At 39.2% G+C, this 16058-nt stretch overlaps 1 protein-coding gene across 1 annotated transcript in view; it reads left to right on the top strand.

Moving 5' to 3' along the window:
- ELAVL2 (ELAV like RNA binding protein 2) overlaps positions 1 to 16058 on the top strand; it is a 134769-nt gene that overhangs the window by 45706 nt on the left and 73005 nt on the right. The window lies entirely within an intron of this gene.

Here is a 16058-nt window from a genome sequence, read left to right as displayed (position 1 = left end):
TTTAAAGGGCAGCTTGTTGGGGCACCTGGGTGGCTCATTCGGTTAAGCGTCTGACTTCGGCTCAGGGCATGATCTTGCGGTTTGTGGGTTCGAGCCCCACATTGGGCTCTGTGCTGACAGCTCAGAGCCTGGAGCCTGCTTCAGATTCTGTGTCTCCTCCTCTCTCTGCCCCTCATGCTCATGCTCTGTTTCTGAATAATAACTAAATGTTAAAAAAAATTTTTTTAAAGGGCAGCTTGTTGGCTAATAGGTCTGTGGGAATGGGGCCTTTGTTGCCAATCTTTCTCCTTTTAAGAGAAGGTAGGAATTTTGTGTGTGTGTATGTATATATGTATATACACATATATATATATATATGTACATATGTACACACAGTATATGTACATGTATATACGTTTATTTACACACACATACACACACATTTGGCAAATTGGTGGTTTTAAATGTTGGGCAGTGCTAATTAAAAATACATTGGATAAACAAAATTACACGTTTGCAGACTAAATCTGCCCTCTGGCTTCCAGTTTTGACTCTGGCCTGGAGATCTTGAGCGTTCACTGACTTTCAGCTTGTCCCCTCTATCTCTTGGCTTTCCTCCAAGAGGCAGTACATCATCTTATGTGGTTGCACATGACTATTTTTTTTCTTACGTTTCCTTATTCTTCCTTTCAAGTGGGGTTTTGTAACCCCTTTTCCACTTTAGCATGTATTATTTAAACAAAGTCCATTGTGGTCTTTGAGCTTTATTTTTGGTTTTATTAACTGTGGGCATCAGATTTAAATGCATAATAGTTGAATCAGGAAGACTTGTGACACCCTCTGTCCTTACACCCTACCACTCTTCCTTGGTCCAGCTTTACTTCCTGCTGGTCAGAGGCATTGTTGGGTTCTGTTCACCATGTCATTAGTTATATGATGAGCTTTATACATGAAGGATGTCAAAAATGGTAAGCTGGCTGCTGTTGTTTCTGTTGACAATGTTGAGTAGGTCTTGATTAATGTGTAGGCAGGCAGCCTTGAAGATAAAATAAGAGAATTCATTTGCTTGCATTTTGGTCAGTGCTTAATATAGGAAGCCAACTGTCTTTAGTATTAGCAAGTCAAGATATGGGTCATTTTCAGTTTAGGCCATTAAGTTACTTTGGCCACATACCACCGTATCTTGGCCAGTGATGCATAGCAGTTGTTCTTTCTTGATCTGATGGCAGTGAAATTTGTTCTCATGAGTGTTCTTATGCAGTGGAAGTTTTCTCCAGTTTTAATTTACTACTTCTGCTTCTACCTTCATTCCCTTACTGCTTCTTGCTTTCCATGTTCTTGAAATAGAAAATGAAAAACAGTATTCTGGTTCCTCAACTCTGTTCCAAGGCCTGTAGTCCCCAGGCGTTTGTTGTGAATCCTGGGCTTTAGCCCAACCTAAGATGGCTTTAAAAAGCATGCTTGGGTGGGGTATGGGTGTATAGTAAAGTCATATTTCTAAACCATTGCTTCAACCAGAGATTGGCAGTCAAAATCAAGTTAATGAAGTCTTTTAAAATGTGTCTAAGAAAGAGTGTGCTTTTGTAGATCTCTGCCTTTTTTTTGCCTTCAGAAAAAGAGTAAAAAAATTAGGGTTCATGACCTCAAAAATAGCCTGAGGATTCCCTCACCGTCCCCCCCCCCCCCCCCCCCCCGCCAAGTTCATCTGAGATTAAAGTAGTAAATGATGGTAAAACGTTTCTTTCCTTTTAGGCTGATCTGAAAAGAGGTTGTAGAACTAACTGCACTGGACTAGCATATTGCCTATTACATAGCGGGTACTTTCTGAAAGTCTTGTGAACAGTAAAGTACTACATATTTACTGCCAAGCGATTTACATGTAAAGGCTCCTGGGCTGAGAAGGTTAAAGAAATTTGTTTACATGGGAAAACATTATGGCAAGAGATGAATGTGATGAAGCTCTTAGCAGTCCTAAATCAGAACAACTTTGTTAATTTCAAATTTTCATATTGAGGCAGAAGTCCAGTTTAATGTTTAAACCGGAAGACTGCGCAATCTCTTATTATTCTCTAGCATTTTAAACACTGGTAAGCAAAATGGTTCATTTTTCTCAAATACGTGTCTCAGTTCAGATGTTTAAGTTACAGGTGCTAGTTTCCATGGCAATGACTTTGCCTTCTATCTTTTTCTTAGATAGCACAGTATTTAGTATAGGTCATCCAAAGAGATTATTATTGCTGGCTGTGGATCCTTAAAGACTGGCTTGCAAACCTTTGACTCCTCTGGGTGCAGGTGTGTTTTGGAGAAGCTCCATGAGGGGTGGAATATGAGGAGGCTTTGTGCACCTTGTTCTAGTGCATCTGTACACCGTGCTTGTCATGTCCTGTAAATCCAGGGATGTTGCTTTTCTGGCCCTGGGTGGTGGCTTTTTGTCTGCTTCTCTTAATGTTATTCTATATACCAGACCTTGGCTACCCTGGGAGGAGGAGTATTAACTTCTGGTATGGTCTTGGTTTTTCACAATGGTGGTGAGGTTTGCTTATTTTGAACTGGGATGTGGTGACAATATCTGTCTTTCCCTCTCTCACTTCCTCCCTGAGGCTTAGGTTGTTTTAACAAAAGCTTGTACCTAGGAATTAAAAAAAAATGCAGATTCAACTTGAAGCTTTAGCTTATAAGCAAGAGTTCGGTGTATCTGGAAAGGGATGTGTGTGTTGGTGGTGGGCCCTGACAGCCTGCTCTAAGTCAACCTTCCCCTTTATTAACAGTCTGAGGTGACTTTGGCCTCTCAAGATTAATATAGAGTTACTTGGAAGGTTTCCTGCTTGGCAGGCAATGTAAAGCCACATGAATTAGTGGGATTTTTTTTTTTTTTCTCTCACCATCTTTAATGGCACTTGGTAGCACTGATGCTCTCTTTAGAGATCTCTGTTTACATTTATTGCTGAGCAGGTAAAGGTGAGTATATGGGCTGATAGGCACACACAGGAGTATTTGACCCAACTCCGTGGTTTATAGAAGCTTCCTCGAGATGTTGTGCCTCCTTTTCGCGTGCTGAGGATGTTTCTATTACTAGGAGAGGAAAGGCAGTGAAGTGAGGCTGTGGGAAGCAGCCTGGGCATGGGAGAGACTGCTGGCAGTTTCCTAGAGCCTCCCGTGTGTGACGTGGAGTGGTGGGCGTGCTGGGCAGAGCTGGGTGGGAACCAGGTCAGGGTCAGGTTGGGTGTGTCACTGCAGAGCTGAGATGTTGCTTTGTAGGCAGCAGGGAATCACTGAAGGCCTGGAAAAAATAAATGGTCATGGGATGCTGACCTTTTTAGGTAGACCACTGTAGCTGTGGAATGGAGGTTGGACTGGAGAAGGGGTAAGCCTGGAAGCAGAGACATCGGTTAGGAGTGTTCAGCTGGAGTCTCAGCACTGCTTTCAAATCCCAGTTTCTCTTCTCAGTAGCTGTATGTTCTCCTGAAGTTTTTAAATCCTCATTTGTATGTTAAAGATAATGTGTATAGCTCATAGTGCACAAGAGGATTAAATGGGATTTTGTTTGTAATATAGCTAGCTTGAGGCCTTGTCTGGAATAAGGAATCAATAAATGCTCTCTTTTCCTTTCCTACTTTTTCCTACCTTCTGTCGGTAGTAGGATTCACTAAACTACTATAGGAGGCAGTCAGATAATCTGAACCTCTTTCCTGTGGCAAAAGATATAACTGAATCCTGTGAAGAGTTTAGGAGGATGCCTTACCTAATTTTGTTATTAGTTTTTAAACTAAACATTGTTTTAAAATTGAAGTTAGGGCCAACTTAGAAAACGAATGTCCAAATTCAGGTCATTTTGAAAGTCGTGATGGGAGAAAGATGATAGGAGACTAAACAGTTGTGTGTAGATGTGTATGGATCATTTCTTTGATCTGTGGGTTGTAGAAACTGGCACCATGTGACACATCTGAGTGTGTGCATTATCAATCTAGATTCTGGAGTACATTCATGGCTGAGGCTTCGGCATGCCCATTCTCTCTTGTGTTGTAAATAATAAATCTGAATAAAAGTGGAAGATGCTTGTGTCATCCTTAGAGTTCTTAGCCAAAGGAACAGTGAGGTAGCAGTTTCTAATTTTAAATATTAAAATTCCAAGAGACCGAGCAGCTGAGCATGAGAAGACTGAATTGGGAAGGGTGAAAGGCATTTGCACTCCTGTGTGTGTGTGTGTGTGTGTGTGTGTGTGTGTGTGTGTGTACTTTTTAAAGTAAGGTAAATTAAAATAGACCAAGCTCTAATTCTGATGTGCAACACTTAGGCTATTGGCGCTCGTATATGTAAATGTAGTCTTTAGAGGTCTGGGGTTAAAAATTGCAGCATGTCAAGTAAAAATTCTCCTCCTCCTTAGTCACCATTTGTGACTGTGCTAAATGTAGTTTAACACAGCATCTGCTTCCGAGGCCTTGCATAGGCGCGGACAGTCATGATTGGGCAAAGTCTACATATTGCACTTTTCTGTCCACAGTGTTCTCTTTTCATGTGAAGAAGCTCCCAACAAAACTGTGTACCCTTTTGTTGCCTTTTTAGACATGGCTTAGCCTAACCTTTAACCGAAAAGACAGATAGGCAATTCTCTATGGTAACGATTTCATAGAGATATTTTCCTTTGTCTAACAATAACGATAATTGGTATTCACTTGGCACCTTGGAGTTTGTGTGACTAAATAATATGTATATAATTAAAGCTTTTAAAGAAAACAGACCCATTTACCCCATCCCCTTACTAGAGTGTAAATAATTTAAAGGCTAGATGTCTTTGTGGTTTGAGTCTTAAGAATTTTTCTATGTTAAAATGTAGCCTGTGATTTCATATGTACCCCCTTTCAATACTTCAACCTATCGGAGATCTATACTGCTTCTCATTAACTCTTGGAAATATATATGTACATACATAAATAGGTTCTATATGCACGTATGTGCTCACATACTTGCCTCATTGTTCATTTATACAACGAGGGGACTTGCACCAGTGTACTTTTAGAAATCCTTAAGCATTTATTTAAAATGTGCTTTACTTGGAGCCCTTAGGTGGCTCAGTTGGTTAAGCATCTGACTTTGGTTCAGGTCATGATCTTGCGTCCATGAGTTGGAGCCTCCTGTCAGGCTCTGTGCTGAGAGCTCAGAGCCTGGAGCCTGCTTTGGATTCTGTGTCTCACTCGCTTTTCTGCCCCTCATTCTCGTTTCTTTTCCCCCCTGCTCATGCTCTGTCTCTATGTCTCTTTCTCTCTTTAAAATAAACATTAAAAAAAAAATTTTTTTTTTTTAATGTGCATTACTTTAGTGACCTTAAAATAACTTGCAAAAGTTATTTTGACTTTTGACTCCTTTCCCTGTTGGAGAGGTATCTGAGATCTGGGATTGGGCGTATGTGCCTGTTTTGGATATAATACACAGACTGGGTCTGAGGTTAAGAAAGGCCTTAACTGATCTGTAGTGTATAGTATTAACTTTGTGTTCTCTTCTCAAGTATTAGCTCTTACACACATTCTTGGGCAGGAGATTAACCAGAAATTTCTTTGTGATCCTTTCCCTCAGCACCCCCACCTCTTAGTTGGAATCACTAGGAGTAAAAATAACACTTTAACTGAATGTCAGTTCTTACCCTAGCAGCCTCCCACCCCGCAAATCTCCTCCTGAAATGTAATAAATAACTAGGAGTTTAATTACCGTAAGAAGCCACAGATGTACCTAGGTGGTGTTTTTTTGTTTTTTGTTTTTTGTTTTTTCCTTTTCCAGCTGGGATGTAGCTTTTAAAGAAAGCTGTCTTTCAGGGAAGAGGGGGAAGAGGTGGACCAAAGGAAATAAAGTATCTTTCTTAGTGTGAATCTTGTTTTTTAAGATGCTTCAGCTTTCCATACTAAATAATTCATAGTCATGTTTCTAAATCAAAAGTATATATCTCTTGGGAATGTCAGTACTTTAAACATCAGTTTAAAAGAAAAATATTTTATAGGCGAATACCAGTGAGATGATCTCCATTTCAGAGAGGAAGGAAGCTGGCCCTTTGTATTGATCAAGGTTTATGCTCCCACCGTCCTTGGTCCTACAGGGGGCAGGTTGAGAACCCTTGTTCTACTCTGCACAGTGCAGTAATGAATTAACAAGATTTCTATGTCGGAGGATAGCTGCTCTTTATTTTCAGTTTTTCTGAAGTCCAACAGAAACATTTGTAGCCTCCCAACATTATTAGGGAAATGTACCTTGTTTTGTTGACATTTTAGATGCCTTTATTTTGGTATAAGCCAGTAGGGATTAAATACTAACTACAGTTTCTGGCTTTCTGTCATAAGTCTTGTTAAATGGCAGTGAAGAGTAAAATGTTAACCTTAGTGGCCAGATGGAGTATTGTGGCCCTTTATAACACTTGTGAGTTAAAAATATTTGTGACCATAAACCTTCCTTGTCTTCATTCCCCTTAAGACTAGGCATAGTTTCTCTTTTGGAGTTTGAATATGACTGTATTTTAGTGTCTGTATCCTACAGGAGAGCTGTGTTTTTTAACCTACCTAATGAAAACCCTCAACTACTGGGATTAATTTGAGGATTTCCAATCAGCCTTTCACAATTTGTTACTACCCTGAGGGGTTCCCTTTAGCCAGTGACTTTAGTGGAAGAATGTGAAGTTAATCCAATTTCTATGTTGATTACTATGTTAACTGTCTTAATTTAGCAATTCAAATTTATCTGCCTATACCAAACAAGAACCCTGCTACAAAACTATGGGAGTAGTTGATTTTATTCTTATTATGCTCATATCTCCTTTTAGGTTCTATAGCCAAATAATGGCATGGAAATTAATTAGGCCCACTGAGGTTAGGATGAAAGAATGAGGTTGGAATGATTCATCACTGGAAGGTAGTGTTTTCCAGCCTATAACCAGCATTGAGTTAACCCCTGGCTTAACTTGCACTGTTCTGGAGGTGAATAAATGGCTCTTTTGAAGAATATGTATTGTAAAGCCTATTTTCCATTGCACAAAGCGTAACTTACTCTCATTACTGTCATCTGTTTTGTTTTTAAACTTTTGGGAGGAATGTTGAGATATTAGTTTGAATTCTGATAGCTTTAAGGGGGGCTCTCAAGGGTTATGAATCAATTCCTGATGTACTGTGTTCAGTAGTTGTGTCTTTTAAGTTTCTCTGATTTAAAAAATTTTTACATTTGCTGTTTGCAAAAAAAACAAAACTGAGTAAACTTTAAAGACCTTATTGGCTTTATTCAGTGATTCCTGAATTGGGCAGTATCCCATCTAGGAGACAGAAAGGAGCTCTGAAGAACTGGATAAAATGGGAGACTTTTATAGGCAGAAAGGGACAGGAATAGGGAAAGAGTGGATTTCCTCATATTTCTCTGGGGGACAGAAGGGGTAGATTAGGTGGATTACCTCACTAGTGCTGACCAGGAAATTGCAGATTTACAAGTTTAAGGTTACATTTCTGGGAGAGGTTGAAGTTGTAATTAGGTTCCGTATTAAGTCTTGGTTTCCTGATACGGGACTTAGCACAAGTGACACTATTTTGGACCTGTTTTTTTCTCTCTTTTAACAATGCGCCCCCCCCCCCCCTTTTGATCACACTCTCATGTGATGAAAGGAAAAGTGTAATACAAATTCAAGGCGGGGTGACTGGATGCCTCAGTCAGCTGAGCATCCTAACTCAGATTTAGACTAAGGTCATGATCCTAGGGTTGTGGGATTGAGCCCTGAGTTGGGCTTGAAGCTGAGTGTGAAGCCTCCTTGAGATTCCCTCTCTCTCCATCTCTGCTCCTTTCCCCTGCTGGTGCATACGCTCTCTCTCAAAAAAAAAAAAAAAAAAAAGAAAGAAAATTAAATGATTACCACCACTCTCAGCTGCTACTGCTCTGAAGTTCTTGAACTTTTTGTTGAACATCTGTGTGGTATTCATGGCCATGATGATTTTTGCTTTTAATCGCTATGATGTTACAAACCATTACTTCAAGTTCACAACTTTTAAGTTGGTCATTCTCTTGTTTACTTTTTTAATGGTCCTGTCGTAGGGGGATCATTCTCTTGGTGCTTAGCAGCTGTGGACAGGCATTTATAGCTTTTCAGAGAATATAGCATGCTAGGGAGACTACTATGATTATTATAAGCAGAAAAATTCCCATGTTTGGAGTGTGCTTTGAAGCAATGGTCTCCAAGAGCCAAAGCAATCAAAATCAAGTAAGTCAAAGAAGGGATCGAAGGATTCATTTTTCTCAGTCATGGGGCTCATATAATCTTATGTCACTGAGTTTCAACTTCCCAAGAAGTGTTAATCCAAGATTAGTAGGTGGTTTTAGCTATAGCACAGATATCTCCTTGCTGAGCTCAAAGATAATTAAGGGCTGTCTTAACTATCAAGAACAACTTTGGCCAGAAAGTCTAAGGATTTTTGCTGAGCACCTGTTGTTTTAGCAGCAGATTCTGCAATACTTTAAAGAGTTGAGGAGGAGGTACTGACCATAGCCTCATTTACATTTATCTCTAGCCAGTGGAGCATTGATCTGCCAAAGGAAGCTAATTCTGAATCATGAATGCCTCTTGGTAATTCCCATTTGAGTCTGTGGCCTAGGACAGGAAAAGTAACAACCATGGAGGCCTGTAAAATTTTAGAGTCTGGACCACACAGGTGGTTTTATTCTGGTTAGCCTTGCCTTTATGGCCCTTTCTTCATGCAGAGCTGGACCCAAGGTTCTGGGAAATGGCCTTGGGCGGGGGCGGGGGGGGGGGGGTCCTTAGAACAGATTGGAGTTTTTCTTGATAAATCCAACAGTCTGAAAGTTTAACCCCGTTAGCAGTGTCCTGGGAGATAGAGATGATGGTGTTCTCTTTCCAGCCCAATGCCAGGGTAAAGAAAAGAGAAGACGAAAGGGTTTCATGTTTAGTTAAAGTATGAAGTCTTGATTCAGTGTCTTGGGAGGAAGCAGTCTACATTGATGTCAGCTACTTTTCTTCCTCGGCAATTTGATTTGAAGGTCTCCAGTGTTTGTACAGGACCACAGATGTCAGGTAAAGCCGCCTTTAGCTGTGAAATATGCGCCTGAGGTTTCAGTCCCTGAAGTTTGGCTGCTATCTGGCTAGTAAGGAGGACCTGGTATATTTTCTTTCTAAGGGGATTTTAGGGATGGTCTTTGTTCTTAGTGATTCCAAATCAGAAAGAGTGGAGGGGCAACTTGAAACATTGGTTTGGAGAGTCATAGCCAAATATTTGAGGAAACTAGAAGAATTTAGGATCTAGTCCGTTCTACATGTTTATAGTCTCAAAGACAGTAATGGGATTAGAATTTAATATCAACAGAGGTGTAAACAATTTTTCTCTCTATAGTTACCCCTATCCCCTCTGCCCCGGCAGAGAGTATTACAGTAAAACTCATTATTTGTATTTAACTTGGCCTGACATAAGTGCAGCAAGGAGAGTGGTTGACCATATGAACTCTTTTTAAGACTCCTTTGCTGGAACTTTTAAGCAATCTTCTATTAGATTCTGAAAAACCTGCGACCAAGAAGCCATTCTAAGGACTCTTCGTGTCATCACATTTTACCTGTAATACCATTCCACCCATTGCTTTGGTAATTTGGTTAGTGTTCCCATTTGTGTTCAGGTGCAAGGAGGAACAGATTCTTACTGAATTCATGTAAATCTCTATGCTGCCATGAAAAGGATACTCCAGAGTTTCTGAATTTTGGAGAGATTAGGTAGGGAGAAAAAAATAAATGTTTTCTCTTTGTTTACAAAGGTATGCTTTACCAAATTGCTGTAAGTCATAGATTAAGAAAATAAAGTTTTCCTTAAATCTACAAAATCAAAATAATAAGGAACCAACAATATTTTGAGACAAAAATCATAAAAATTAGAGTCACCTTTCATTAATACTTGTTCTGCTTGAATCCAGTTTTCCCATTAGTTCTGGTGATTTTTACCCAGTTAAGTTTTATCTTAAAGTTAACAGAAACTTGTACTTGTCAAAGTGCTTTCCATGAATCTCCTTGAAGATGAAGCACTTTACAGGAATTCTTTTGCAGAAGCATCAGAGTAAAACAGTACCTCTGCAAATGACAAAAGTCTTAAAAATGATTTCATGTTTTATAGATCTGAGTATTCCATCATGATGGAATTGACAAGGAAATTTGGTTATTTTTGTGATATACAACATTTAAGATAATACCTGGAATTATTTAATTTTTTTATTTTAGAGAGCACGAGTGGGAGCGGGGGGAGAAAGAGAATATCTTAAGCAGGCTCCATGCTTAGCGCAGAGCCCGATGGAGTCTTGTTCCCACAATCCTGGGATCACGACCTGAGCCTAAATCAAAAGTCAGATGCTCAACTGACCGAGCTACCCAGGTGCCCCAATAATAACTGGAATTATGGCTGATAACATTATACTAAGATATATCAGATTTCTTGGAGTTTCGTATGATTTCGGGAGTCCTAACATCCTGTCTATACAAATACAACATAAAAAGGCTTTGTATTTTTGACAATGCTTCCCATGTAATTTTATCATGTAAGTCTAATTAGTTTAACATCTCTCTTTTTATAAGGACAGAAGCCATATCTTTTGAGATGTTCCAGGGATCTTCTGAAAAATCCCAAGTTAGTTTGAGGTCAAAAAGACTTCATTTAGAATTTGATTTTGTGAAGTTTATCAAAAATATCAAAAGGTTTTAAAACATTTGGTCACGTAGGATCATAGGTCACTTTGAAACGATACTTAACCATTTATCCATAGTGGTGATTAAAGATTTTGAGTGCAAATACAGAAAGTTAAATGATTGTAAAAAAACCTTAGCTTTCTTTTAATAAGGAGGACTGACTTTTCAGAAATAATCAAGGACCTGATAAAAACAACATTGAAACAGAAAATTACTGTGACAAGACATGAAATTTTTGTTTTTCAGGCAGTCTGCTTAAAAGGTAAAGAAAAACGTTATCAAAATTTCTTATCAGAAGACCAGTAGTCCAAGAAAACTGCCTTTTTAGCAGTTGAAGGAAAATAAGTTTTAGTTTTGTATAAGTACACTACTTGTTTTAAAGCTTAATTTTATAACCTTTATAATAAATTCATTTAATTTTAATCAACTGATCCAAACAAGATAGGATTCACTTTTTCGCTTCCTGACTTTCTATTTAATTTGTCCTTTATTTTCCCTTATTCCATTTTTAAATAACCAATTTTACTTTGGGACAAATTTGTCTCATTTTCCCTTCACAGAAACCCATTTTCAAACCTCATGCCTTTTCTAACCGAAACAAACAAAACCCGTATCCTATTTTCCTTGAATACATTAGTTGTTTTCCTTATTATTTCTGGTAGATTTACTTACATATGTTAGAATTCTTAATGTTTAAAAGCCTTAATTTCTAGTAAAAATAAAGAAGTACACAACTGTGAATTGTCTTTTAGCATTAGAATTCTGTGGGTTGGCAAACTTATAAATACTTTTTATAATTTTTGGAAACATATGTTTCTCATAGTAAATTTCTCAGCATGGCACAAAACGTGTTTACTAATAGACCCAAAATATCTTGAGTTCCTCTGTAAAGGAAGCCAAAAGTGGATAAGCCTATTTTTAGTAATTAATGTTCTTGTGTTTTATCATATTTGCAAATGATTTAGATATTAACCACTCATCACTTAATTTAGTTTAGCAAAACTGTAAGATTTCAGGTTACCAAGAAGATTTGGGGAGACTATTAAAAAATTTACCTAAGAACGTTTATCTTGCTTACATCTATTTAATTTACTTGTCAATAATTATGTTTAGGTTACTTACGAAAATTTCAACATACCAAGTTATTTCTCTTGCTGACAGGTTTTAAAACCGAGAAAACAATGAACTTATTTGACAAATAAATCCAGGTAGAATAAAAGTTGTATGTCTCTGTTATATTCAGTGTTGATAACTGTAAAGATGTGTTTATTTTAAAGAAACTTACAATTAGCTTTAATACTGAATATTTTCCTAGATCCATGAACCTGAAAAATAATTGAGTCAGTTTCTTGTTATATTTATGAGAATTTTAAGAATGCTTTAATTCATATAAGCATGTAGTTTTCTTTGTCAGTTAAATAGAGTTCTTTTACAAATTAATTTTTGGCACTATCATCTGGAGGTAGAAAATACCACGTGTATGTGTAGACACATATATAGACAGATGCAAACAGAGACCATATAGCTTTTTTTTTAAATTTTTTTAATGTTTGTTTATTTTTGAGCCTAAATCACTTGCGCATGCCAGTGTGAGCATGAGAAGGGGAGGGGCAGAGAGAGAGGGAGACACAGAATCCGAAGCAGGCTCCAGGCTCTGAGCTGTCAGCACAGAGTCCCATGCGGGGCTTGAACTCACGAGCTGTGAGATCATGACCTAAGTGAAAGTTGGATGCTTAACTGACTGGGCCACCCATACAGCTTCTATTTTAAAATTTCTTTTTTTTTTTTTCAACATTTATTTATTTTTGGGACAGAGAGAGACAGAGCATGAACGGGGGAGGGGCAGAGAGAGAGGGAGACACAGAATCGGAAACAGGCTCCAGGCTCCGAGCCATCAGCCCAGAGCCCGACGCGGGGCTCGAACTCACAGACCGCGAGATCGTGACCTGGCTGAAGTCGGACGCTTAACCGACTGCGCCACCCAGGCGCCCCTACAGCTTCTATTTTAAAATTACTGCTGTGAATCAGATGTAATAGTCCAAAATTCAGTAGTTATGAAAGAAGTTGGATCTAAGTTGTTCTGGTAGGTAAGATAAATTGAGATTACTTGCTCAGATTGCTAAAATGTTTTACTAATATTTGCTGGGAAAACCTGTGAAAGAATTTCTCATTTTGTCCAAGTTTTAATTGACTTTTTCCTCTTTTGCAGTGGTTGTTTGATAAAAATAACCTTCCTGAAATTTGTCCATTAACTTGGCAGAGTTTTGTTTGTTTTATTTTAGGGTCTTGGAACCTTTTTAGAGGTAGAAAGACAGTTGAGACAGGATTACTAGAATGAGTACTTGCATTAGGAAGGATAGGGGAGCAGTAGGAGTTGGCATTCATCTTGTGGTCTTGTGTTTTAGATAGATACCTATTGTGTCTTTAATTTGTCATTAGCATTTTACAATGAATCTTTCAATGAAGCTATTTTGGAATCTTGAAATCTTTGGAGGCTTCTGCACAGGAGTTAAAATAGGTATCTCATTCTGTTTGCTTAATCTGGGAGCCCTTACTTTTAAGTGCACCTCTTAAGTGATTTTACTAATTGGAACATTTTTCATAATGGCCACTGGAGTTTCCCTGCTGGGACTGACAGCAGTTTGGTAGGACCCTTTGCCACAGTGGAGTGCAAACCACATTTCTGCCCAGCCATATCTGCCTCAGATGGAGTGTGTGCAGCCCATATTTCTGCTCTGTGGTATTTAGGGGCCCCTAACTTGATGGTTATCAGGCTAAGTTCTCTGGATAACACACAATGAGGTTTCCTAATTCTAGGTTATTTTTAGTAAGATTTTCTCATTTTTGTAGGTCTTTACAGCTTCTGGGACAATAGTTCTTAGAACTTAGAATAAGTAGGTATGCTAGAATGTGTCTTGATTCATTTTTTAGAATGTAAAGATCTCTTTATGATTTAGTTTTTTAAATTTGATTTAAATTTTGTTTTTATCTAAGCCTTTAGATCTCTTAGAGCCAAACTAATAGCTGAAAGGTATGTGCTGCTGGGTTGGGAATTTTGTGATGTCTTACAGTGTTCCTCATTACATGGAAATTTTCTTGAGGTTAGCAGGTGACCTACCGTTAATCCAAACATTTATTTAACCAGCTTAACATAAGCTAGGAGTCTTTGAGTTAGGTGGTGAGGGCTCTTAATGGCTTTCAAGTGCTTCACCTGTATACACCAATTTTTGTGGTCTCCCCCCCAACCCCCGAGATTCCTGTTAGCAGTAGCCTTTATCTATACAAACAGGACAAAGGTTCACCTTAACACACTGGCAGTAGCCAAGGGATGTTCTTGCAGATTGGCCAAGAGACACCTGCAGTATACCACCAGCAGTTCCCAACCTGGAACTGGGGAATGGACTAAACCAGCAGACCTTAAAAATGAGAATGTGTACTGGACTGGGTTTCCAAAAAGGGAAATTGTGGACTGAACCAGCGGAAGGGGCTTGGGTTCCTGGTGGAACCATCTGCTGGTACAAGCCGACCTGCCCCCAACTGAAAAGCCAGTTAGTTTGGGAGCTTGATGCAGGGAGTGATGTTCAGAACTAAGAGGAACTTACCCATGGCCTTTAGGAATGGTGAGAAAGACCTAGAACTCAGGGGTTTGCAGGTGCTACTCCTGTGTTCCTCGTGGTTCCTGCGTGTCATCAGAAGTTCGCTTACACATCTTGTACTGCCAGCAAATCAAAACAAACAAAAAATTCAGCTGAATAAACTTCAAAGATCTTACTGGCTTTATTCAGCTATTTCTGAATTGGGCAGCATCCCATCTAGCAGGCAGAAAGGAGCTCCAAAGAGCTGAACAAAGTGGGAGTCTTTTATAAGCAGAAAGTGACAGGGACAAGGAAAAGCGTGGGTTACCTCATCCTTCTTTGGGGGATAAAAGGGGTCTGTTTGGTGGATTACCTCACTAGTGCCGAACGGACAATTCCACATTTACTGGTTTAAGGTTACATTTCTGGGAGAGGTTGAAACTACATCAGATTAGGAATTAAGTTTTGGTTTGCTGATGTGGGGCATAGCACAAGTGACTCCCATTTTTTAGTTCCTTAGTTTAACATACTGAATTAATCACTGAACTCTTCTGCAGTGAATCCATATATAGAATGAATAACTCTTGATTTAATATTTGTAAACTCAGTTTTCATGTGTTGGATGTCCTTAAGGAGACTCCCCCTCACCCCACCCCTGCCCTTTCTATAGAAAGCCCTTCTGTTGCTTAGTCATCTTGTATTCTTAGTGCCCACATCTTAATAAACGCATTGGTGGTTGGTGAGCCTGTGAGCGTCTAGAATCAAACCAGTTCCTTGATCATGGATTTAAACAGTTTAATAATGTAATTAAAGTAACACATTAGTAACAATTTCCTTCTGGGTATATCCTCATATACCATATACCTACCATATATCCTCTAGTATCACGTTGGTTGGAGTCACTGCCATTCTGGGTGGATTCTTTTTGTTTTTTTTTTAATGTTTTATTTATTTTGAGAGAGGGCTGTGCTGCCAGCACAGAGCCGGATGCAGAGCTGTAGTCCACAAACCATGATCTGAGCTAAAATCAAGAGTCAGATGCTTAACCGACTGAGCCACCCAGGCATCCTGAGTCATTGTCATTCTATACCAGGGTTAACGGGAGTTGTTTCTCGATAGGTCTTCCTGCTTCCAGAGTGGCTGAGTCCTCCTAGACAATCATACGTGATTTGTTTTTATAAGAGCCACATGCTGTTGTTCTCAAAATCTTCTTATGGTGGTCTCTGATGGGGTTCAGGACACACTCCCTGAAAATAGGGAACCTTGGCATATTGAGTGTCTGAAGTTGCAGGAGTTTGAGAACACAGAAGCAGAAAGGTCACCCTGCCCACCACCCCCCCTTCCTCCCTGAAAGAGGTCATAAAACTCTTCTGTGAAAGGTATCCTCATAGTCCTGGGAAGGAAGAAATTCTTAGCACCAAGCACCAGAGACTGGGAATTGGGGGCTGAGAAATAGTACAGACAAACCTTGTTCAACTAACCCTCGTCTTCCTAGTTACTTTATCACTTAATACCCCTAGCCCCAACCCCTTTGCCTTGTCAGGTCTTCACAAAAGTACTCCTTGTCTAAAAGGCATAAAAGCTTCCTGCTCTAGTCACTTCTTTCAGTCTTTATTTTCTTGCAAAGGTTCCCACATACATGTAAAAAGCTCAATAAAATTTGTATGTTTTTCTCCTGTTACTCTGTCTTTGCTAGTCTAATTTTCAAACCCAGTCAGGGGCCCTAAGAGGGTCAAAGAAACCTTTCTTTTTCCCTATACCTCCAAAGGCTTCTATTGTCTGGCCCTACTGCCTCATTGATTCCTATCCCT

This window comes from Lynx rufus, unplaced genomic scaffold (assembly GCF_022079265.1).
Source record: "Lynx rufus isolate CCGP_SWC_20201006 ecotype Redwood Valley unplaced genomic scaffold, mLynRuf1.p SCAF_10, whole genome shotgun sequence".
Classification (NCBI taxonomy): Eukaryota; Metazoa; Chordata; class Mammalia; order Carnivora; family Felidae; genus Lynx; species Lynx rufus.
This window is presented reverse-complemented; position numbering and strand designations above follow the sequence as displayed.